Source organism: Muntiacus reevesi, chromosome 3 (genome assembly GCF_963930625.1).
Source record: "Muntiacus reevesi chromosome 3, mMunRee1.1, whole genome shotgun sequence".
NCBI classification, from domain to species: Eukaryota; Metazoa; Chordata; class Mammalia; order Artiodactyla; family Cervidae; genus Muntiacus; species Muntiacus reevesi.
Genome location: NC_089251.1, coordinates 206,407,736 through 206,434,924, shown reverse-complemented (window position 1 = coordinate 206,434,924; position 27,189 = coordinate 206,407,736).

Here is a 27,189-nt window from a genome sequence, read left to right as displayed (position 1 = left end):
TCTTTAGGTCTCTTTAGTTTATATTATAGTGTTTACTTAGGACTAAACATTAGAGGACTCTTGGGCCAGAGAAGCAATCCAGAATGTGAGTTGCCTGCATGTTTTGTCTAGTTAGTTTTCTAGAGAGCTTAAAAAAAATAAAAATAAAAATAAGGCTTATTCTATACTAGGAAGAATCTGCTTTTTGAAGAGAAAGGATCTGGAATCAAATCACAGCTACCCCATATACTAGATGTGTGAAAGTGAAAGCTGTTCAGTCGTGTCCGACTCTTTGTGACTCCATGGATTATACAGTCCATGGAATTCTGCAGACCAGAATACTGGAGTGGGTAGCCTTTCCCTTCTTCAGGGATCTTTCCAACCCAGGGATTGAACCCAGGTCTCCTGCATTGCAGGCAGATTCTTTACCAGCTGAGCCATAAGGAAAGCCCCCAAATCCTGGAGTGGGTAGCCTATCCCTTCTCCAGTGTATCTTCCCAACTCAGGAATCCACCCGGGGTCTCCTGTATTGCAGGCAGATTCTTTACTAACTGAGCCATCAGGGAAGCCCATGCTAGCTGTATGTCATTAGGTAATTTTTACAAACCCTTTGGAACCCTGCTTACCAATCTGTAAGTTGGAGATAACAGTAGTTCATTAAAGGCTTATAAAGATTAAAAAATGTATACACTGAAAACAACCTACCCATACCTGACATGTTGAAGTAGTAATACACATAATTTATTCTTCTATGGCCAAACACTGTATGCCATCGATGTGCATGCATGCTAAGTAGCTTCAGTCATGTCCGACTCTTTGTGACCCCATGGACTGTTCCTGCCAAGCTCCTCTGTCCATAGGATATTCCAGGCAAAAATACTGGAGTGAATTGCCATGCCCTCTTCCAGGGGATCTTCCTGATCCAGGGAGAGAACCCATGTCTTTTATGTCTGCTGCATTGGCAGGCAGGTTTTTAAAACACTGAGCCACCTGGGAAGTCCGTTGGTGGTATGGTATTAAGGGATATTTACTGCAACTCATTGCCAAAGTTAGAGTAAATATAAAATCCTAAATGTTCCTACTACAGAAATCTTTTGTATCTTTTTAATTAAGAAATGCTCAATTTTGACAGCTATAAGTGATCAGGAATTTCTGATACATTTTAACACTTAGATTATAAATCAGGGGTAAGTGAACTTTGTCTATAAAGGACCACAGATAGAAAGTTATTTTGGACTTTGTGAGTCATATGGTCATGGACTCAATTACTCAACTCTGCCATTACAATAGTATAAGAGCAGACTAGATACTATATAAATAAATGAGCATAGCCTAAACTCCAAATTTGGCACATAACCCCTGCAATATATTAGGTAATAGAGGCAGTAATTATAGGTTATTAGATAGTATTGCAAAAATGAAAACACTGTTTACCAATAAGTTGGTGTGGGTGTGTGTTTGTGTGTGTGTCTGTGTGTGTCTATGTGTGTTTAATTTCTGAGAGTGTGGGAGTGAAGAAGAATAAGCCGTCAATCCCACTTCCAATGATGATTAAAAACAGGAGGAATTTAGATAATGCATTATAAATTACTTATTTGGAGATATGTCTGCTAGAATACAGTTTTAAGAATTATGACATTTTATGATTCTCCAACTGATTACAAGAATGCTTCAAAAATTAATATTGTGCTTTCTTAAAATTTTTAAGAACTGAGAAGTCAAATCTTTGTCTATTGTAGTGTCTTTCATGGAGTAAGGGCTGGATATAGGAAAAAATTTCTATGCTTCACAACATGATTCTTGAGAGGTACTTTATTTTAAAATGAGCAACTCTCTTAGGATATCTAAAATGGGGTATAATTGGTGGAAATCAATTTGCAGAGTCTTATGTAGAATATATCTGTTGGCATAAACATACTTTATATTTTCACGAATTTATTTCTTGAGGTTTCTGTATTTGAGGACATCTTCTAAATGATGTAACATCACTGTCCAGGCAAAAAAAAAAAAAAAAAAAAAAACAAATTATGAATAGCATCTGCACTTAAAATAAGGGAGAGTGCTAACATGCTGATTTTGGTAAAGACACATTTGCTGTTTCTGCTGCTGATTTCCCCTCTGGGAAATGTGCGCAATATTATTTGTGATTTTTATAATTTTGTAATCACTCCATCCTATAGAGTTGTTTTTTTTTCTTTATTGATATCTTAAATGTTTATTATCAAAACACTGTATTCAAGTTTATAAACCTGGGTTCTGTATTATAAGAACTCCAAGAGTGGACTGAAATAATGAGTTCTCTCATTACTCTTGTTTCACATTGTTCATTTTGTCTTAGATATATAAATTTATTCTCTAAATTCTTTCCTTTTAAAAATTATGTTTTGCCTTTCTTTTTGAAAAATTCATTGTCTATCTCATCAAGCTTTATAATAAGTGGTTTTTTATTTTTATTCAATAAATAAATGTGTGTTATAAATATGAATAAAAACGTGCTTTAAAATGTTAGTGCAAATCTGCTATTTAGGGGTTGTGTGTGTGTGTGGTAGTCGCTCAGTCATGTCCAACTCCTTGCAACCCCATGAGCTACAGCCTCGCAGGCTCTTCTGTCCATGGAATTCTCCAGGCAAGAATACTGGGAGGGGGTAGCTGTTCCCTTCTCTGGGAGATCTGCCTGACCCAGGGATCAAACCCAGGGCTCCTGCATTACAGGCAGATTCTTTACTGTCTGAGCCACCAGGTAAACCCATTTAGGGGTTACATGAATGCAATGAAATAATTCTACCTAAGTATAGAGTACAAAAGTATAAGGTACCAACGAATATAGTCCAAAAAATAAATAAATAAATAAAGTAAATTGACTTTTTTTAGTCTCTTAAATCCATCCTCTTCATTATTTACATAAGTCATTCAAATTTACATTTGTGAACCATTCAACCCACCTACATTTTCATTAAGGGCTTCCCAGGTGGTGCAGTAATAAAGAACCCACCTGCAGTGTGGGAGACACAAGAGACAAATGTTTGATCCCTGGGTTGGGAAGGTCCCCTGGAGTAGGAAATAGCAACCTGTTCCAGTATTCTTGCCTGGAAAATTCCATGGACAGAGGAGCCTTGCAGGCTACAGTCCATTGGGTAGCAAAGAGTTGAACACTCCTGAGTGACTGAGCGCACACACACATTTTCATTAAACTAAAATTATTGTCCGCGCATTGTCTTTGCCCTTAGAGAAAGTCAAATATGGCTAAGACATGGTCCTGGCATTGGAAGAACTTAGTAGGAGAGGAGATGAATTTTGACTACTATTGATACATAGTAGGGGCTTCCCAGGTGGTGCTACTGATAAAGAGCCTGCCTGCCAATGCAAGAGACAAAAGAAACAAAAAATGCGAGTTTGATGCCTGGGTCAGGAAGATCCCCTGGCAGAGGGCATGGCAACCCGTTCTAATATTCTTTCCCGGAGAATCCCATGGACAGAGGAGCCTGGTGGCCTCCAGTCCATAGTGTCTTAAAGAGTCAGACGTGACTAAAGCAAATTAACAGCAGCAGCAGCAATACATGGTAGAGTCTTTTCATATAAGAAGCTTTCCAAGTTTTCTGATTCTAGGGCTCAGTCTCTTTTCATATTGTCCATATCATAAGTTATATTCCATATTGTTCTATACTTAGATCATAATGTGTGCTATGAATCAAACTATTTCTCTCCCAAATGCCCATCCCAATCCTGCCCAAATTATTTCAGTCCTACCTGAGTAATTTTTATCCTACTCAATTTATAACTCCCAGTTTAAATATTTCTTCCCGGAAGTCTTTATCCAGTGTTCAGTCAGATCTGCCAACCATGTTGCTTTCTTTGAATTTCTCTGATATAGCTTAAAAAAAAAAATCATTATGCTGCCTAGTGCACTCCATTGCTGATTTAAAGTATGGATACCAACAACCTTACCAACAGTTCTAATTTATTTTGATTCTTCCCACTAAGACTCTGACATTAGTAGGAATTTGGTCACTCTGTAATGGCTTTGAAATTCTATTTGTTTTTGCTTATGGGTATGGTGATGTCTTTTCCTCTGATGTGCTCCTCTTAAAATATTGCTAATCATCTATTTCATGGAGATCAGATGGAGTCCTAAATTTATGAGGAACAAAACGACAGTTGCTTTCCAATAGTTCACCCAATAATACCCAGTTCAGAGATGTTTATTGCTCTAGTTATGTTCCTGATTTTTAAACGGTCCTTTACAATATTTAGCAACCCCCCCCCCCCCGATAATAAATGAAGGCTTTGTGTGGACTCAATTATGCAACATTAGGGAATATCTATGCATTAACAAAAAATAAACTCTTTGAAAGAATACATTTTATGAAGTCTATAGTAGATTAGAGAAGAGTGAGTGTGACTTGATGTTAGAGTTTTAAAATTGCTTTGGGAAGAGGACAGCCTGTTTTTATTTCTTTGTCATCTAACACTGTTATGTGAGAAAATTAATTTGCTGTATTTTATGTTCCTGTTATAATCTGTGCTGTGTGACAGAGCTGTGGCATTCTGTTGTAATGATAAGGAGAGATAAATAGCATAACAGTGCTTAGAGAAGATGGCTTTATTTCCAACTGTGGACAGCCTGGGAAATTTAGCAAAGGGTTGACCTGGTTTTTGAGTGGTGACAAGCTTAGAAGAGATGAATTAAAGCATTATCAATTGTCTAGTCCTATTTTTAGTGAACACACTGAAAACTAAGGCTCAAGTCCTAGACCTTATTGTTCTCATTTCCAGAATGGTTAAATTGACGGTATTTCCTAGAACAGTCAACAGGACTCTTAGACTGTTCTCTCTCTCTCTCTCTGCTTTCTTTTTCTCTCTAACTCTCACTCTTACTGTCTTTCCTTCTCTCTCCCTAAAGAGTGAGATCCCTTCAGAACTGTTCTTCCTTCAAGCCAAATCCCAATTATTCTTCATCTTCAAACCAGCATTCACCTTTTAAGAATACAGGTGCCAGCTGGAGCTTGGAAACTTGGTTTCAAGAGACTCCAGTGCTGATTTCCTCCCGCTCTCTGATGACAATGAAGCTCTTCTCCTGTCCTAGACTCCCTGCCCCTGCCCCTGGCCTGCAGAAAATCCAGAACATTGACCCATTGTAGTAGTGACAGCCTATCTTTCAAAATTTCTCTCCTAGAGCTCACAGATCTTCTCACTTTCCAAAGTACCCTCTTCAAAGCCACCAACTAGGTAAGAGGTGGTCAGGGCCTGGTTCTTTATCATGGCAAAAATATAAAATATACATGGCAAAAACACAAAATACAAAAATTATCTATATAGTACATGGAGAGAAAGACCAAAGCTATGTGTAGCCTGTGATGATAGACTCAAGGGTTCAGCTGCCCAAGACCTTTCCTGGCAGGGAGACTCCATCCTTGTCTCAGAATCCTGTGAGCCATCCATAACAGTCCAGGTAGGGAAGATTTTTCTTAGCTGTTTCCAGCCTAGGTTGACTTTAATGGATTTTATTTTTCAGGTGACTCTAAGTCAAGCCCCATAGGAGTTGGAAACCAAGTGGCTCCTCCTGTCAGTTACTTAGAGAGAGAACTTTCTCTTTCACCTTCTGACCACTTTACTAGGAAGGGAAGTTAAAGGATCTGATTTCACTCTGCCTCTTCTTCACTGTGGCTCCCAGTGGGACATGTTTCTATGACATTCAAAGGTTAGAAAGAAGTGGATCCTGCAGTTCAGAGAGAAGTAGAAAAGGCAGAGGCAAAGGCAAAGACAAAAGGAGGAAGACAGGATGAGGTTCGCACATGAAACTATTTTCTTTCTCTCTTGGGCTGGTTTCACAATGCAGACACACCAGGGTAGCCGTCTTCTTCAGTACTTTGTTAAAGGTCTCTGATTGGGTTAGGAACTAGACTGTACTAAGAGACATCAAATATCTAGCAAGTCTTTGGTCTTACTCAACAGTTGGGGCCCACGTTTCTCTTGTCCCATTCACCACATTTTGCCAGAGAAGCCTAGTTTGCTTCCGACACTCAGTTACCTTTCCTTTACCACAAAGGAAAGAGGCCGGTGGATGAAAAACTATGTTCAGTTTTAGCAGAGGAAAGCAAAGAGAACCTACTGTATCTTTTATTATGAGACTCCTGTGCATAGGTTTTTTTGTTTTGTTTTTTTTACTAATTTCTGTTTTCATCATATTGAATATTTTGTTTGTAAAGCTGAGCAGATTCTACTTAAAGAAGTCCACAGAAACCCACTAAATGACCATGGTTAACTGTCAGTGAATTCTTAACTGTTCAGTGAACATCTTCTAACTAAAAAGTATGTACCTGCCTAGGTCAGTATGAGTTTTTCACTGGTTGAACTGAAAGAGCATATTTTATTTTTGTTTTTACTTGAATTTTCTGCCTGGTCTGCCAGATCAGTATTCCCTTTTTTCAGTCATCCTCATTTTCCTCCTTCTAAATCTCTGATTGCCCTTTCTCAAACTCTTTTGTGGGTCCCTCATGCTCTGTTTAGTTCTGAAGTATTATTATCCACTAACTTCCTTCTTCACATTACCCTTATTGGCTCTTGACTCTGCCTATTTGCCTGCTGATTTCCCCAGTCTCATATCTCATAAGGTAAAGCCTAGATTTGGATGTTAAGCCATTTCCTGTGCTGCCATAACTTTACTTATTGACCCCAAAATTGCTGCCTGGTCGCTGCTCTCTTAGGTTCCTCCTGTTCCTGTTTTGCTAATAATTAACAGTTAACTTTTGGCTTAAAAATAAAACATAGAACTAAGATCTATTTTTCACCAATAGAAGCTTCACTCTTTAGGCTGGTACTAATGGCTCCCAAATTCTATCTCTCAACCATGAGACAATTCTTTGGAACTCCAGACTACCTATCTGCTTGCTAGGATTTCCCACTGGAAACGTCCAATTAGTCAAAGCTATGGTTTTTCCAATAGTCATGTACAGATGTGAGAGTTGGACCGTAAGGAAGGCTGAGTGCTGAAGAATCAATGCTTTCCAACTGTGGTGCTGGAAAAGATTCTTGAGAGTCCCTTGGACTGCAAGGAGATCAAACCAGTCAATCCTAAAGGAAATCAATCCTGAATATTCATTGGAAGGATTGGCACTGAAGCTGAAGCTCTAATACTTTGACCAACTGATGTGACGAGCCAACTCAATGGAAAAAACCCTGATGCTGGGAAAGATTGAAGGCAGGAGGAGAAGGGGGTGACAGAGGATGAGATGGTTGGATAATATTACTGATTCGCTGGAGATGAATTTGAGCAAGCTCCAGGAGATGGTGAAGGACAGGGAAGTCTGGTATGCTGCATTCCACGAGGTTGCAGAGTCAGACACAACTGAGCGACTGAACAACTAAATCAAATGTGAAAAATTAAACCCATCCTTTCTTCTATGAAGACATGCAATTTCTTACTCTTATTCAAAATCCTAGGTTTCGATCAAAGTGATAGTGTTTGTTGCTCAGTCGTGTCTGACTCTTTGCAACTCCATGGGACTCTAGCCTGCCAGGCTCCTCTCTTTATGGAATTCTCCAGACATGAATACTAGAGTGGGTAGCCATTCCCTTCTCCATGGGATCTTCCCAACCCAGGGATCAAACCCATATCTCATGCATTAGATGCAGATTCTTTACCATCTGAGTGATCAGGGAACTAGATTTGGGTAGTGAGGCAGAATTAATGATTGGTCTGAACCCAGTAGAAATCCCTGAGAACTAGTTCCTAGTTGAAGGAACTGTAATCTTTTTCAGATAAATCATATGACAAAATATGATAACTTCCTCATTATCACCCCATTTCACCTCCAACCACCCCATTTCCCTGGTTGTTGCCATGTCCCAAACATCTGCCGCTTCTGCGTGGTCTCCGGGGCCCCCACCCTAAGCTGCTCAACAACCACACCTGGGAATATGCAGTCTCTCTTCTTCACAGAATGTCCTTTCTTCTCTTGTCTATTTATTCTAATCTGTCACAACTTCAAATACCAGTTAAGGCATTTTTCAACAATAAAACGTTTTTTTTCTATATCTGCCTGAAATGAGTTCTTTTCTCTCCTTGAACACCCGAAGATGATAAATTTAGTACTTTATCATACAATATTTTATGCAACCCTCTGTTCCTATGGATGAGTCATATCTCCTCAAAGAAATTCAGAGGAAAAACCACATTATGCAATTCTATTTTATTTTCAACAGAACCCAGTTTAAGGGTGAATAGTAATTCTCTCATTCCATTTTTATCCATCTGTCAGGAATCACATATTGTATACATATTATTTTCCTGATATTATAAGAGGACTTTGTGATAGAAATATTAGAAACACAATACTCAAACTCAGGGTGTTTACAGTTTAGTGGGTGGGATTGAGAATGGACTGGGAAAATATAGTAAAACAAAAATGCTGGCTGTATTCACAGACCACTAGGAGAATCCTGACATGTCTATATAAATGAGAAAGGAAGATCTTGGGAGGCTTTGTAGAAGAGATGGTATTTGATCTAGAATATAAAAGGCTAATAGGAGCTCGTCAAGTGAGAAGACGGTGGGTGGGACCCAGTATGCAGAAAGTCACAGAGGCACACCGCATTAAAAGATCTACACACTATTTTGCAGAATCAGAGTGATGTGTCTCCTCTACTTTTTCTACCTCAATGCACCTGAGGATTAGAAATTAGATTCCCTTTTGCTGCCTGGTGCGATGACTCACGCAGTAGTGATTCATCTAAGAGAGGCAGAGAAAGCTGTAACCTTTTGCAGGAAATAAAACAAAATCATCAAGGCTGTGCTTGGTTGAAAAAGCCTTCTGGGGGTTCCAATGCTTGATCCCAGGAGATACTGCTTTCCCCTTCTACTTGAGAAGCATGAGGCTAAATGACTGGATTGGGGAGGAAAGTTGGGGGGAAATGTTGGACTTACGATGAGCTGCTCATATTCTGGGCACAGAAAGTGAACAAGCTCTAGTGTCTTCGTCTGAATAATTCACAGTCCAGGTGAACTGACAAGTGCATATGGAAAGATAAGACATGTGACAGAACTGGGCACAGGGTGTTAAGGCTCAAACAGGAGAAATCACATAAGGCTTCCAAGAGGCAGTCATGCCTAGGCTGAGTTTAACAAGGGATGCTATACCATTGTCAACAGAAGTAAAGAAAGAGAATTCTAGGAGGACATGTGTTTTTCTGTATGTAGGATTCTTAGCTACATCTGAAACCTGGATGGTCTTTGAATCCTCAAAAACATATTCTGGATTTCCTTCCCATTTATGTCACTGCAGAGCACTAAGTATAGTTCCGTGTGCTATACGTTAGGTTCTCATTAGTTATCTATTTTATGAAAGTGTGAAAGTATTCATAGCTCAGTCGTGTCTGACTCCTTGCGACCCCATGGACTATAGCCCACCAGGCTAAGGCTCCTCTGTCTATGGAATTCTCCAGGCAAGAATACTGGAGTGGGTAGCCATTCACTTTTCCAGGGGATCTTCCCAACCTAGGGATCAAGCCCGCGTCCTCTGCATTGCAGGCAGATTCATTATCATCTGAGCCACCAGAGAAGCCCCTATATATGTGCCAATCCCAATAAATACAAAAAAGAGGGGATATATGTATTGTTGCTTAGTTGCTAAGCCGCATCCACCCTTTGTGACCACATGGTCTGTAGCCCACCAGGCTCCTCTTTTCATGGGGTTTCCCAGGCAAGAATACTAGAGTGGGTTGTCATTTCCCTCTCCAGGGGATCTTCCCAGCCCAGGGACTGAATCCATGTTTCCTGCATTGGCAGGTGGATTCTTTACCACTGAGCCATCAGGGAGGCCTGAATATATGTATACTTATAGTTGATTCAGTTTGCTACACAGAAGAAATTTATGCAACATTGTAAAGCAACTCAATTTCAATTAAAAAAAAATAATTTAAAAAGAAAAAAAAGAGAACATATCCTGAAAAGTTAAATTCAGAATTTCTTTGCTGAAAAACCCAAAGCCATCAATTCAACTCTTGTCTTATCCTAGTACCCTAGTTGATTTGCTAAACTATGAGTGTATGTTAAATACAGTTTTGAAAACATTTGATGGAGGCTAAGAAAAAAGGAAATGACAACCCACTCCAGTATTCATGCCTGGAAAATCCCATGGATGGAGGAGCCTGGTGGGCTACAAGTCCAAGGGGTCACAAAGAGTCAGACGTGACTGAGCGACTTCACTTTCAAGAAAGCTACAGGGTGTCTGATGGGAACAGAAAGGAGTAAAGGATCATGTCTAGGATTTTGGATGTTTCTTAAATTGAAGTTGTTTTTTTTTCCTTATAATTTTGACTTGGGTCAGCTTTACCTTTGGTTAAAATAGAAACAGTGACTGAGAGGGATATCTCATTATAATATCATCAGCCTGGAGTGCCTGTGTTTGATATAGATGATCTAATTATCTTTAGCAAAGAGTAGTACTATAAGAGTAAGGTCTCCGGGTAAGTCAACTGTTGGTGGTGATAGGGTACAGTACAGGCTTTGGGGAAGGGTTGAAGGAAGAGGATGTCCTGGCCAGCCAGGAATAGCCAGTGATATTGATCACCTAGGACCAGGATAAAAGAGAAGTGAATTAAGCAAAATTTACCCTCATCTACCTTAATGTTCCAGAGAATTGACAGTAAGACACGGACAAAAGTAAATAGGTGTGAAAAGTTGTGTTTGTGTATGCCATGTGCAGGCCTGCATTTTAAAAGGAATGGGGGATAGTGAGCAGTTCAATTTAGTTCAGTTGCTCAGTCATGTCTGACTCTTTGCAACCCCATGAATCACAGTACGACAGGCCTCCCTGTCCAACACCAACTCCCAGAGTTTACTCAAACCTATGTCCATCAGGTCGGTGATGCCATCCAGCCATCTCATCCTCTGTCATCCCCTTCTCCTCCTGCCCCAATCCATCCCAGCATCAGGGTCTTTTCCAATAAGTCAACTCTTCACATGAAGTGGCCAAAGTATTGGAGTTTCGGCTTCAGCATCAGTCCTTCCAATGAACACCCAGGACTGATCTCCTTTAGGATGGACTGGTTGGATCTCCTTGCAGTCCAAGGGACTCTCAAGAGTCTTCTCCAACACCGTAGGAAGTGCAAAAATAGCTCAGATATTTTTTTCTAATATTGGGCATCCTGGATCATACTAGAATCTCATAGTAACAATCAGGAAGAGTTAACTTAATTTCATAACCGATGGCGTTGATTTCAACACTATTGTTTCAATCCTCCTGCAACATGTTGAAATTTAGAAAATTTTTTGCATTATTTATAAGTCAATATTTAGATGGGTTTATTTTCTATTAGCATCTTAATGTGTAAAATATTATATAACATATTTGTAATGGGATGGTGGGAGAAGGCAATGGCAACCCACTCCAGTACTCTTGCCTGGAAAATCCCATGGACAGGGGAGCCTGGTAGGCTGCAGTCCATGGGGTCACTAAGAATCAGACACGACTGAGCATCTTCACTTTCACTTTTCACTTTCATGCATTGGAGAAGGAAATGGCAACCCACTCCAGTGTTCTTGCCTGGAGAGTCCCAGGGATGAGGGAGCCTGGTGGGCTGCCATCTATGGGGTCACACAGAGTCAGACACGACTGAAGCGACTTAGCAGAAGCAGCAGGAATGGGATGGCATTTATGTAGAAGGTATCTGTTCTCCCGTAAATTTACTTGACTTTCCCATAAATGAGGATGCCTCCTCCCAAGATGTCGTTAAGGTAATACTTATTCCTCAGTCCATCTTTGTTTTGGGGATTTTTGGTTTGTTTGTTTATTTTCTAAATTTTTTTAAGGTTTGGTTTTTTTCAATTCCTGAGTTATCTTCATATTTTTCAGGAGATATTTTATAATTTACCTGCAAAATTACTTCTAATGCTTATAGATAATGTTTTTTGCCTTCAGCATCAGTTTACTTATTCATTTAGTTTTTAAAAATTTTATATGATTTTTAAAGGTTTCATTAACAGTTATTACAAAATACTGACCATATTTCCCTTATTGTACAACACATCCTTGAAGCTTATTTGAAATTCAATAGTTTGTGCCTCCCACTTCCCCACTCCTATAGTGCCCTCCCCACCTCCCACTTCCCCACCTCCTATAGGGCCTCTGGTAACCCCTAGTTTGTTCTCTATACCTGTGAGTCTGCTTCTTATTGTTATATTTCATAGATAACATTTAAAGAAATGTTAAATGTTAAAATCATAGCTTGCTAAAGTCATAACATTTCCACATTGTTTAGAAATTGAGTGTGTTTGTACTCCTATATGTGTTTCTGGGTATGATGAAGTCAAGAAAATTATATTCTAAAATAAAGGCAATTTTACTTTTTTTTGTTGTTCCTCCTCTCAGTGCTGAGTTCAGTAATGGAGGATTAGAAGCATTTCAAGCAATGAAACATGCACTTTGTAGTTAGAGACAAATCCTAGCATTGCCGCTTACATTCTGTGCAACCTTGGGAAAATGACCTAACTTTCTTTGAACTCAGCTTGTTAATTTTTAAAATGAGAATAATAAAAGCACCTTCCTCATAGGCAGATTGTGAGCATTAAGAGAATTATGAATATAAAACACATCACAGGGCCAAGCGCATGGTATGACTTCAAGGAATTTTATTTCACTGATTATGAGTCACACATTTTCTCCCTATATTTTAATATCACCATAGATGAGAAATGTCTTACCATTTTTGGTGTCTTAGCGTTAATTTTGGGCTTCCCTGGTTGCTCAGTGGTAAAGAATGCACCTGCTAATTCAGGAGATGTGGGTTCGATCCCTGAGTTGGGAAGACTCCCTGGAGAAGGAAGTGGTAACCCACCCCAGTATTCCTGCCTGGAAAATTCCATGGACAGAAGAGCCTGGTGGGCTATACTTCATGGGGTCACAAAAGAATCAAACACGACTTAGCGACTAAACAACAGCAACAATAGCTAATCTGACAGTTGATGAATCATAGTTTTATCATTTAAATACATGATTAATATTTGAAACAAAACATTTAGTTAAAAATTTTAGAAATAAACACTATGAAGTTAGATACCAACTATCACATTGGATATAATTTGCAGTAAAGAATAACATGAGAAGTTTGCAAAGTAGGATGAAATGAATATACATTCTCTCCATTTTGAGCTTATTCATTTATTTATTCCACAAACATTTCTTTGTTGAATTGATAACTGTGTGCCAGGTTTTGTGTAGATTAAACACCTAAAAGATTAGTGAAACATAATCTTTATATTCAAAGATCTAACAGATGTCTCATGGAAGTCAGCAAAACTATAAAAATACAGTATCAGACATAATTGCCTAAGCTAAGAGTTTACATAGCAAAAGGATCTAACTCATAGAAGAGGAGAGGAAGAGGAAAACCATAATAGAAGATGTGATTCCTGATTTCTTAATAGGCTAGTAGAGCAGGTCAGACAAAAGGTCAGGGGAGTATATTCTAGGATGAGGAAACATTAAAAAGAACTTGAAGGAGGAAGAGGAAGTGGTTTTTCTGGGTCAGGAAACTACATGATGTTTAACTTTGATGAAGTGTTTGAAGGAGGAGCAAAAATCAAAGCGAGAAAGCGAAGAAGACCGAATTCACTCATGAGAACCCTGCATAATCATACAGATGTACTGGGACTCAGGACTTCCATGTAAATATTCTGGGTTTCAACAGCGGAGGTGGTATAATCATAGTGTTATTTCCAAAATACTTCTCAGAGTGTATTAAAGCTGACATGGTTGAAGGCAAGTAGAACAGTTAGGAACTTATTGGAATAATTTTTAGTACTGGTATTGGGGATCCAGTAGAATGAGGAGATCTGAGAGATCATTAAAGGAGATGGAAACTATGGGAACTGGTGATTAATTGATTGTGAAATGAAGACAGAAGTCAAGTTTGGATGAACACTTTTCAGTTCTTTGGACTACTTTATATACCCTTTGTATGAGTAATGGTGATGGGTTCATAATGAACATTTGGTCAACAATTGTACCTTGATTGATGATTCATTTCTCTAGAAATTCTTTATGTATTTTATAGATAGATGGCCATAGTGAATAAATATAATTATCAAGAAAAAGAATAGCCCTGAGTCAACATTTTGGAAATATTCAGTTGTCTAGAGTGGTTTTTCTGGTTGTCTTTTTTCATAACAACATGGTGGCTTACAATATAATGTGACAGCAAAATAAAACAAAATAAAATGGATCTTTGAAATGGTTCTTTTTTTCTCTCTCTTGCCATATTCTCAACAGTATTTCTCTGATTTAATTCTTTGATGGTTCCAGGGAGAATTACATTTCAAATTCCGTAATTGCACAGAAGAATTGGAGTCTTGTAAAAATTTAGAGTATTCTATTGAAAGACAGTTTTTATTATCAGTTGAATCTTGCTGTGATGCACCGGAAGGCACTGTTCAGAGCATTTTAAAAGAACTCTTTTTAATATGACTACTTTCCCTTGAAAACATGTAGCACTCCCTTATTTAATATGACCATATTAGCTACTATTGACTACATATTTGTTGAAAGTCTTAAAGTATGGTATTTAGGGTATTGAACTAGTACAAAATATACATGAACTTTATCAATTTTCATTTTCCTTTTACAAACCAAGAAAAATATTAAGTGACATTTTATGACATTTGATAGGTATTTAAAATTTGTTATTGCGGCTGTTCAGTGAACCGTCAAATACAAGTGTAACAGGATGACTGTGCTTCCATGAAGAGAAATGGATATGAGAAGCAATGAAATCTGCATCCTATAATATGTGCCCATTTTCCATCAATGTCTTGCTCCTGACTCTCTTTTTATCCCCTCTGTGCCCAAATTTGCCCCTATGAAAAGTTAGGACAAAAGGAAAAATAAATTAATACTTGCCTCCAAAATGTTCTGAATCTAGGTGTGGAAGATCTCATACCGTTTTAAAGGCTGGTTTTTTAACTGCTGTCCTCATACACTAACTACACTGTTCTGTGGGGGGGGTGGCTGCGAGACTGATGAAATAGTCCTTTTCACACCTTTCATCCATAAAGAAGGTTCTTTTATTTGCAGCTGAAGCTATTATATCTTGAGCCTATGGCTGTTTGACACTTTTAACGATGGGAATTTTAAAAGAGAAACACCTAGTAATGTGTGAAAATGTCCTCTGGGAATTTTATTTTATTACTATATGTCTCTTATCATTTAGAAAACTAGATATAATATGAAACCTTCAGTCAAATAGTTTGTTGTGTGACTGGTTGGCAAAGAATCAAATAACAGGTACTGAAGAAAAATAACGCTTAACTTACCTAAGTTGTGTGTGTGTTCATGTTTGTATGAGGGTGCCACAAGCCAAGTTGAAGGGGTGAATAGAAACATCATCAGAGGAGAGGCAAGTCATTTGATGTGAAAAAGCAACATGGTGTCATGAGAGGCTTTGGAGTGTAGCAAGCTAGGGTTTGGACTGTGGTTTTTCCACTGCTTTATTAATTTATAAGTGTTAATTTCTTCTATGAGAAAAATACATGCTTATACTAATAGACTCGCAGGGTCACTGCAAATGCCCTTATTTCATTCTTTAATGGCTGAATAATAGTCCACTGCATACATGTACCACGTCTTCTTTGTCTATTCCTCCATTGATGGACATCTATGATTCCATGTCCTGGCTGTTGCAAATACTGCTGCAATGAACACTGAAATGCATGTATCCTACTGAGTTATGGTTTTCTCCAGATACATGCCCAGGAGTGGGGTTGCTGGATCATATGGTAGCTATATCTTTAGTTTTTTAAGGAACCTCAATACTGTTCTCCATAGTGGCTGTACCAATTTGCATTCCCACCAAAAATATAGGAGGGCTCCCTTTCCTCCACACCTTCTCCAACATTTATTGTTGCAGATTTTTTGATGATGGCCGTTCTAACCAGTGTGAGGGGCCACTTTTCTCTTAATACACACTTTGGTACTTTAGGGGTTCTTCTGCTTTCTTTTTTTCCTCCAGATAGGCAATCCATACATATATGGATTGTGATAGCTTTCTCTCTCTCTCACTTCCCCCATATATATATATACACACACACATACACACATACATATACATATATATACCCATACACACACACAAATATACACACACACACACATACATTGTATTCCCCCTTATCCCTTCCTTGTTTGCATTCTATAGTTTCAGTTATGTGAGGTCAACCATAATTTGAAAATATTCAATGGAAAATTCCAGAAATAAATAATTCATAAATTTAAATTTTGTACCATTCTGAATAGTGTGATGAGAAATTTCACCAATTCAGTCTTCTCTGTCCTGCTTGGAATCCCCAACCACTGACATAATCTGCCTTTGACATTCAGCCATTGACATCCCCATGCCTGGATGATTTGGGATCAGCGGAAGTAGATGATCCTTCTTCTGACTGTTATCAGAAGTTCAGTAGTAGCCTAAGGCTATGTCAAGTACCTTTGTCATTCACCTCACTTCATCTCATCATGTAGGAATTTTATCATCTGGAATAATCACAAGATGAAGACAGATGAGTACAGCACAAGTCATTTTGTGAGAGAGAGAGAGAGACCACATTTATACAACTTTTATTGCAGTATACTGTTAAAATATTTAATTTTATTATCAGTTATTGTTGTTAATTTCTTACTGTGTCTTATTTATAAATTAAACTTTATTATAGGTATGCATGTATATATGAAAATACATAGCATACATAGGGTTTGATACTATCCTTGGTTTCAGGCATCCACTGGGGATCTTTGAATATATCCCCTGTATATAAGTGGTGAGGGCTTCCCCCATGGCTCAGGGTAAAGAATCCACTTGCCAATGCAAGACACTCAAAGAGACTTGAGTTCGATTCCTGGGTCCAGAAGATTTCCTGAAGTAGGAAATGGCAACCTGCTCCAGTATTCTTGTCTGGAAAATTCCATAGACAGAGGAGCCTGGTGGCTTAAAGGCCATGGAGTCACAAAGAGTTACACATGACTGAGCAGCTGAGCACACGCACATACAAGGGAAGACTACAGTATATATTATATAAACATCAATTTATGTTCCTTTGTCGTATAATTTATAGTCAAGAATTCTGAATACTAGCAGATTTTCTTATAGCCCAAATGTTAGTATATTTGTTATTCAAACAAAGCCTCTTTATCTATTTATTATTTTATTATTGTATATTTACTTAATTTTTCCACAGATGTATTATAAACAAATTTGGAAAATATCAGAATAAAGAAAAAAATTTTCAGAACCCAAGAAGAAATCATCTTGTATTTTAAAGTGTTTCAGATGTGTCATAGTACAATTCAGAGGACCTCTTAATTACAACTCTACTTTTACTCACTGGTATAATGTAATTGAAAGTTCAAAATATTGCTTCTTTGAAGAGAACAACTTTTTACTCAAACCCACCAATGTGTCTAGAAACTTGCATGCATTTTTCATGTATATTTTGATATTGTTGCAGGAAAATCACTTTTTAGAACTATCCATTCTCAGTCCATCAAGGGCAATGGAAGTCTGATGAAGCCTGTATGAAGGAGCACTTAACCCACTAAGGGTGTGTGAAAGTCCTTAATGACCCTCACTTGTGCTGACCACATTCTCATATATTCCCATTCCACATTGTACTCAAGTTTTTCTGTGTGGTCAAAAGAATGTGACAGAAGTGACACATACCACTATGTTACTTCCAGTGTTAGGTTTAAAAGATATTGCAGCTATCCCCGCTTTCATTGTCCTTTGTGAAACCACCTGCCATATCATAAAAAGAGGCCATATGGAAATGAACTAAGGCCTTGTGCCAAGAGCTCTTTGAGTATCTCATTTTAGAAATGGGTCCACCAGCCACAGTCCAGCCCACAGATGAGTGCAACTCCATCCAACATCTTGACTGCAACCTCATGAGAGATGCTGAGCTGTAACTACTCAGCTAAACCTCTTCTGGATGCCTGGCCTCAGAAATTGTGTACAACAAATATTTGCCATTTCTAGCTGCTAACTTTTGGAGCAGGTTATTATGCATCAATAAATAATTAATATAGAGGGATTAAGGGATTAGATGCTTTTTTCTATACTCACAACTCATAAAGTCAGAAAGTCAATAGTTGTTCCTGTAAAAGAAGATTCAATTAAATCTAAATCAAGAAAATAAGACTTAGTCAAGAATCTTAGAAAGAGGAGTGAAAGTTTGGAGATTTGAGAACAAGGCCATTAAGAGTGATCTATGATTTATTTATTTTTTATTTAATTTGTTTATTTTTAATTGAAGGATAATTGTTTTACAATATTGTGTTGGTTAGTGCAACTGTCTGCCTAGCTCTTCATGTATTTTCAACATGACTTTGCAAATATGAGCTTAGTGTGTTCAAGTGAATGAAGGCAAAAGGACCATAACATATTCTAAATACTGTTTTCATAAGTTAGGGACATTTTCCAGAATGATAATTGTCCCTCATATGCTAAACTTTCTAATTTCTGTCTTATCATGTTTATGATTTACATGTCATACTACCTTAAAATGTAACTTCCATTGGTCAGAAATAGTCAATTACCATTCTAAAATGCTCTCATGATGTGTTCAATAATCCTAGGTCTTATATGTCAGATATTATGCATTTTGTAGACAAATAGGGTTTTTTAAATAACTAGATGAGTTGAACCTTAAGATCCACTTTAAACCTATAGTTCTATGATTCTGTGAATATGTAGGCTGCTCTGGGTGACAAAAAACTTCAAAATAATTAAATAGTGATAAATCTAAAACATGCTATGAGAATTGTCTTACAGACATAGTGAAACTCAGAAGAACCTACTATATCCACACTGGTGTTCTATGAAGGAATGGCCCATTGTATGGATATGTATCTATCTCGAGAGAGAGAAGGGAAGGGGAGGAAGGAAAAGAGAGAGAAAACTGTCCCAAGAACAAATTATGATAAATTGATTCCAGGCATAAAAATATAATGTGGCTTTAGAAGCCTTTCACTTAGCCACTTATTAAGAGCATTGCTTCATAGTGAACTTTGAAAACCACAAATATGACCATGTTATGAGAGCTTCCCTAGTGGCTCAGACAGTTAAGAATCCTCCTGAAATTCAGAAGACCTGAGTTTGGTTCCCAGGTCGGGAAGATCCCCTGGAGAAGTGAATAGCTACCCACTCCAGTATTCTTGCCTGGAGAATTCTATGGACAGAAAAGCCTGGTGGGCTAACGTCCATGGGGTCACATAAGAGTTGGACACGACTGGCATGGCCTACCCCTGAAATCCTTCAGTGGCTCCCTAACATATAAAGCAAGAATTCCTATCCGAACTTATGGGTCCTTACAAGTTCCATGGTCTTTGGGAAAGCCTCTGAACACACTGCAAACACTATGATGGTAGACTGAAGTTTTTACCTCCCCATCTCTACATTCCTGTTAGAGAATTTTCTACCTTTTTCTGGATGTGATGGCACAAATCTAAGTATGAAGAAGAAAATCTTCGCAGTTCTTGAGAGGCAGAACAAAGAGGCAGAGGCTGTCAACATTATAATCTCTAGAGCTTGTTTTTCTTTGTTTGTTTTTGATAGTCCACATATAACATTACACAAGCTTGAGATATATAAAGTGTTATTTTGATACATTTACATATTGCAATATGATTACTATAGTAGTGCTAAATGACACCTTTATCACATCACATCATTATCATGTCTTTTTTTGTGTGTTGAAAACAATAAGATCTAGTCTCTTAGTACTTTGAACTTTATTATACAGTATTGTTGGTTATAATCACTACATTGTCCATTAGATCTATAGAGCTTTTTTGTCTACTAGTTGCAAATTGATAGTGATGTTTTAAGAGGAAATTAATGTTAGCAAAAGGAAGATTTATTTATTAAGACAAGCAAATACAACAACTGAGGAAAGGCAGGGCCTGGAGGCCTCCTGATACTTTACCAGCTCCATCACGGAGGATGGAATTAAGTACACAAGAACTGAGACTGCACAGTGTGGGAGGTGCAGAGGAAACATAAGGGAGAGACAGAAGGAAGCAAGAGGAAGGGAAGTGGTGTGCTGGATTTTATATGAACAGAGAGAGGGTATATACCATTTTTGCTACACATTATTTAGGGTACTGTTGGATACAACCAATAAACATTGAATTCGGATTTGTAACTTAATTTTAAAATTGCAGTCTAATGCTTTATATTCTTGTGTTAGTTGCTTCTGACAACGTGAATCAGCTATATGTACACTTATTATCCCCTCCTTCCGGAGCCTCCCACCTCCTAACCCTGATCCCACTCCCCTAGGGCATCACAGAGCACCGAGCCAAGCTCCCTGTGTGGTGAGCAGCTTCCCAATGGCTATCTACTTTATACATGGTAGTGAATTCAGATCTGTTTAACCATATAAGGGACTTAGTGGCCACCATGAAAGCAGGGTCTGGTGGTAGGTGAACTTCAGAGCTATATTGATTCTGTGACTCAAAAGTGTCAGTAAGAACCATGTTTCTTTCCACCTCTTCATTCCACCTTCTATGGTGTAGACTGAGTTCTAAACTCTGGTTCCCCATCGTGGTCACAGAATATGGCTAGTAGTAACTCCTGCAGCTGCTCTGCCCTGAACCATATAGATAAGGAGAGAAAAGTTCTGCAATTTGCTTCTGGAAGTCCTCCCAGAAAAATCAAGGATGTTTGTTTCCCAGAAGCCTTCAGCCAGCCTTTTCAGTAAATTGCTTGGTTAAATATGTGTTTTGTACCCTCCCCTAAGTCAATAACTGTGGTCAAAGGGTAGACTTTGAATGATAAGCTGGAACCACATGCCATATCCCTAGTCCCTAAAGACTAAGTCAATTTCTCTCAAAACATCTTTATGTTATAGGTGGAGGAGTGGCCGTTGAAATGAAAACTGAGTAAGTCTCCAAAAGAAAACAAACAAACAAAGCTGTTGATATTGGAGAACCAGTCACCACCTCCATTACTATTTTATCCTGTGAAGACTTCTGGTGCTTGTCTGATAAACTAAAAGCATTCCCCCCTCCCCCCCCCCCCCAGGCTGGAGGTTCTATTTCCATCTTTCCCAGTATCCAGGATATTCTATAAAAATATGTGTGTATATCTTTTTCCAAACAGAAGCTGCAAAACTTTCACTGGAAACTGAAAGAAACTTGTGATCACAAAATGTGAAGAATCACTGAAATTTAGGTAAAGTTTCTAGAAAAGCCAGTTCTCACTTCAAATGGTTCTTTAAGTTATCCATACCAACAACACAAGAACAACTTCATCCTCTCCCTTTGTCATCCAGGGCCATTCCATGCATCAGGTTCTTTGACCACGTTGTTATTTCCTCATCTATCTCTTCTCACCATGATTTTAAGAATGACATTAAGTGCTAAGTACAACCTTTCCAGTGGAGGTTTTCTTTATTGCTCTGTATTTGTGAACAGAGTTGATCCATTACATCTGTACCCTAAATGCCTCATGTCAGTAAGTACATATTCTACTACAGTGGTATTCCTTATGTGCACATCCTACTCCCAAATGGGATCATAAGCAATTTAAGCTGAAGATTTGTGTCTCTCTTATTCATCTGTAGATTAGCTCTCCTGCCTTATAAAACCCTTGTTCAGTGAACAAACAACCATCGCAGGCTTAGTTGTCATCAAAGTCATAACAGAAGATATGCAGGAGTTTTGTGATGCCTCACTATTATTATTGTTAACATCAGAAAGCATTTTCTCATTCCTCAACTAAGACTTAGGTACAGGAGGCTAAGATGGTATAGAATCTGCCTGCAGTGTAGCAGACTGGGGTTTGATCCCTGGGTCAGGAAGATCCCCTGGAGAAGGAAATGGCTACCCACTCCAGTATTCTGGCCTGGAAAATCCCATGGACAGCAGAGCCTGGTGGGCTGTAGTCTGTGGGGTTGCAAAGAGTCAGACATGACTGAACAACCAACGAACTGTAAGACATTAGGGTAAAAATAGGAGCTTCCTGGTGGCTCAGTGGCAAAGAATCTGCCTGTCAATGCAGGAGACTCAGGTTCGACTCCTGGGTCGGAAGATCCCCTGGAGAAGGAAATGGCAACCCACACCAGTATTCTTGCCTGGGAAATCCCACGGACAGAGGAGCCTGGTGAACTACAGCCCATGGGGTTGCAAAAGAGTCGAACAGGACTTAGCAACTAAACAACAACAAAGGTAAAACCGGAGCTTTGGGTAAACGATGGAATCCTATTTAACTACTTAAGATCTTGTGAATTTACACACTATACCCCTAAATCTACATAATGAATATCAGTCTCAAAGCTGACATCTATTGAGTGCTTTCTGTATGGTGGACACTGTGCTAAGTGCTCTACAGACATTATTTCATCTGATGCTTTCAAAATCTCAGGAGGTGGATATTATGATTCTTTCCATTTTATTTGTAAAAATGTTTAGGTTGACAGAGAATATATGCACATTACCTGTAAGTAGAGGAGATAGGATGTGAATTCAGGTCCCTCTAGCTATAATTAAACCCTTCCCTTGTGTCTCAGATGGTTTGATCCTTGGGTCAGAAATATCCCTTGGAGAAGGAAACTGTAACCCAGTCCAGTATTCTTGCCTGATGGGCTACAGTCCATGGGGTCGCAGAATCAGACATGACTGAGCAACCAACAATTTCACTTTATTTCACTGAAGATTAGTTAAAGATCATGCTTCAAGGCTCTTTGTGTGCCAGCTCATTTATTATTATTCTCATTTTAAATGTGGGGAAACACAGGTTTAAAGAAGATAACAAAATATTCCAAAAAAGCAAAATCTGAAAAAGATAGAGCTACTCTTGAATACTAATGTACTTGACTCCTGAGTGAATGCAGGTACTTTTCAAACAAAACCCTGAACAACAGAGTACTAGATATATCCAAGGAACTGTTTGATAGTGTGCCTGGCAAGCTGAGGCTCTGATAAAAAGAAGTCCCTCTGTGCAGGGATTTATAGCTCTGTCAAGATGGCAAAATAGAGTTTTATAAAATCTTAGAGTTGAAATGGCAATTTGAGGACATCTACAAAAATAATGTGAAAAGTTAAATACCAATGAAAACTGTCAATGACAATTCAGTATGAGCCTAGGAAGATACCTCTGGATAGAAGGGATTAATTTTCTCTGGGATGAATAATTATAAATATGGGCACTTGGGGAAGAGGTATTTGAACTGAAGCTTCACTCGTGTTGAGGAAATCATCCCTCTGAAAATCTGTAAGTGGCCTCACTGGGATGCAACTTGATGGCCAGTTTCTTTGAGAATCAATCCCAAAGGACTGTAAGTTACTTGAGTACAGGTAAAACCATGTATTGTATTTTTGTTCCCTGAACTTTACCCAATTTGTAGTACTTGGTAGGTATTCAGTAAAGATTTTTGGCGCAAATTTACCATCATTCCAAACATGAGAGTATGGAAAATAAAACCATCATGGAGGAAACAAATTTTGAAGTCAGAACAAGCTTCTGATAGGTTTGATGATATGGAAAGGTGTACCCATAGGATGAAATGGGTCATTCTTGGTGTCAGAGGAGAATCCCAGTGGATGCTCTTTGCTCCCAGCATCTTGCTGGTCCGCTGGTGGTCCACTGGGTGGCCACCTGAGGGAGATTCTGCAAATAAGGCACAAGCGCCAGAGACTGTTACAGGGGAGAGGAAGAAGCCTGGATTCTCGAGGATCTCATCACAGCTCCAGGGTTGCTATGAGGCCCCCTAGGAAGTACCCTACAAGAATCATCAAGCCTCATGTTCTTTTCTGAGCAGATTAATTATGTGATATTAGACAAGCCATTTGATTTCTGTGCTCTTCAAATTATAAGATAGTAAAATAGGCATTATTATATAGTTTAAGGTATTTGGCCTTGATCTTGAATGGTCACATCTTATCCTGTTTCCTAATATACTTGGCTTCTGTTCCCCTGGGTCACGTGACAACTTCAAGACAAATGTCTTTTTCCTTGTTAATTGGAACTGTGCCTTTATATTCTGTCATATTTAAGTCTGGTGACATTACCTGCTCACATGTGAGCCATAGGACCCCTTCTGGTATCTAACAGACTGGAATAGCCTGATTCATCTCATATTGCCTTGGACCCATCCTGGATTCTCTCTCCTTAAGAGCAGGATGTATCTCTGGGATGAGAGTCCCAGGCCAATCAGCTGCATGAATGGATAGAAAATAAGCCAATCTAAAGGAAACCCCTAGAAATACTAAACCGAGAAGATGGATTCATGGGATTTCCCTGGTGGTGCAGTTGTTAAGACTCTATGCTTCCAGTGCAAGGGCTTGGGTTTGATTCTTGGTTGGGGACTAAGATCCAGTACGCTCTATAGCACAGCAGAAAAGAAGAAGGAAAAAAAAGAAAAAAGAAAACGATGGAGTCTCTTCTATCTGTGCTCTTCTTAATGCAGTCTCTACTGTCTTTATACTTTGAACAATTTGGAGCCTATTTTGCCTTTGAGTGTGTCTAAGTCACTCTGCAATGGGGTGAGTAGGGTGAGAAAGGGGGATGAGGATGTGCATTGGTTGAGAAATGAACTTTTTCTGGAAGCTGAAGTTTCACACACACAAAAAATGTCATTGTATTGCTGGTTAGATCAAATGGGTAAAATACATGTGAAATCACTGAAAAAACACTATGCAGAAAACTGTGTTAGAGGTAGATGGTTTTATTAATATAGGGGCTTTACCTTAAAGAATCATTTCTAAATCAAACAAACAAAAAGCATATCTAAATCTCTTTCTCTTTAAGAGCTATTCTCCTCATTCTGGAGCAAATGAGTCATTAATAAAAAAACAGAAAATCATAAATAGATGTACAGAGCTGCTAAACATTCATTAGATCACAACTGTGACTTTACAATACATCTTAATAAAAAGAGTAAATTACTTTTCATTTTCACACACACAGGTTTGTTTCTAGGCTTGCCCAAGTGGATTGATATACTTGTTTGAATGTGATTTTCATTCACCTTTATGTTAAAATGAATGGAAGAGAAAAGGTCAAGTTTATTCAGAAAATTGTTAGCTATGCTTGGGAGAAAGTAATTCAGCATATGTGATTTTAATCAATTTTCATTCATTGTTAAAGTTCATAGAAAGTTTAGCTTGATGACCATGGGAAATGGAAATGGTGATTGACTTTATAGGCACAATAAATTTACCTGAACCTAAAGTCCTCCAGACAATATAGTTAATAAAGCATATTTGTCTGGCTCCAAAAAAATAGGAATGTTTAAATTAGAAGAGCTGCTTGCTTAGATGCTAGGTTAATAGGAACATTTTCAATTGTCAATCTTCATTATTTACAGTGCCAAGAGGGAAAATTGACTTCATCACACTGTCTGGGCTGTGAATCAGAGTAGATACATGATATCTGGGGACCAGTCACAGGGGAGAGAACTTGGAGGTGGCAGATCCCAAAAGAAGGATTTCGGCCATTTGCCTACTGTTGTCCCAGGCTGGGGCTGCATTACAAATTTTTCCAGGTTTTCAGTTAACTCGCCATGTAGTGCTGGAGAATATGAGGGCAAAGCTTGGTCCTTTTAAGGTGTGATGAGGATTAGGGATAACATAACACTTAGAATGGGCTTCCCTGATAACTCAGGAGGTAAAGAATCCACCTGCAATGTAGAAGACACAGGTGACACGGGTTTGATTCCCAGGTTGGGAAGATTTCCTGGAGAAGGAAATGGCAACCCACTCCAGTATTCTTGCCTGTAGGATCCCATGGACAGAGGAGCCTGGTGGGCTACAGTCCAAAGGCTGGCAAAGAGTTGGACACAGCTGATGACTAATACAGCACAGACACTCAGAATGACATGTTTAAGAAAATAATTCAGGTCCATAAATATGAAATAAAGGTGAGAATAACATATATGTGGAATCTAGAAAAATGATACAGATGAACCTATTTTCTAAGACAGGAATAGAGACACAGACCTAGAAACTGACATGTGTACACAGAAGGGGAAGGGCAAGGTGGGACGAATTGGGAACTTGGGTTTGGCATATATAATGCTACGATGTGTAAGACAGATAGCTAGAGGGACCCGCTATAAAGCATGGGAAACTCAGCTCTGTGCTCTGTGACGACCTAGAGAGGTGGGATGGGTGAGGTGGGAGGGAGGTGAGAGGGAGGGGATATGTGTGTACATATGGCTGATTCCACTTCATTGTCTAGCAAAAACTAACACATTGTGAAGCAAGTACATTCTAATAAAATAAATAAGTTATTTAAAAAGATGGGATTAGCTACTGGAGCTCTAATAGCACTGGTGATTGATAGAGAATCCAAAAAGGAGATGATCAGCATGACCTGGAAAAGTACATGTAGTTTTCTATTTCCCTGGCTGGACATTAGTACATCCTTTAAATTAGAAGCAAATAGGTGATCATTATTGAATTATACTTTACTATTTAGTTGTATGGTGTTTGGTATCTGCCTATGATTTTATTTTCAGCCAAGTTATTTTCTGTACATTTTCCCCCTTTCCCTTAGAAAATTGCCAGAAACTAATTTCATTTTTTGATGTCCTAGAGGGATATTATAAGAAAAAAGATAGCATTGATTGATAAAACAAAATCCAAATTTATAATTGAGAGTTGCAGATCAATCTATATGATAGAGATAGGTCCTAATAAGATTTTTTCCCCCTCATTTCCTTTTTGCAGAGAGATCCCTGAAAGCCCATTATCTTTAATAGGAAAATTGTATTTATTATCCTTTAAAGGTTTGGAAGGATGAGAGCTTGAAGGGGAAATTGAGAAGAAGATGAGATTAGGAAAAGATTTCATGCAGGCAAAGAAAGATATATAAAATAAACCACAGTGTGGGCTTTGCATATGCAAATGAAACATCTGACCTATTTCCTGAAGGTTTCATTCATCTGAGCTTTGCCAGTAATGGTTTTATCGATAAATTCATTCTTTCTCCCTGACAAAACTACCCTTTGCTATGTACTCGGGATGCAAAGAGTGAACTATTGGGTGTGTGTGGTAAGAATAGGAGTTCAAAAACCACTGTGGGCTGTAGACCAAATCTACCCACTGACTGCTTTATAAATAAAGTTTTATTAGCACATAGTTGTGTTCATTCATTTGCCAATTGCCTGTAGCTGATTTCATGTTGCAAAGGCAAAGTTAAGTACTTACAACAGAGACAACT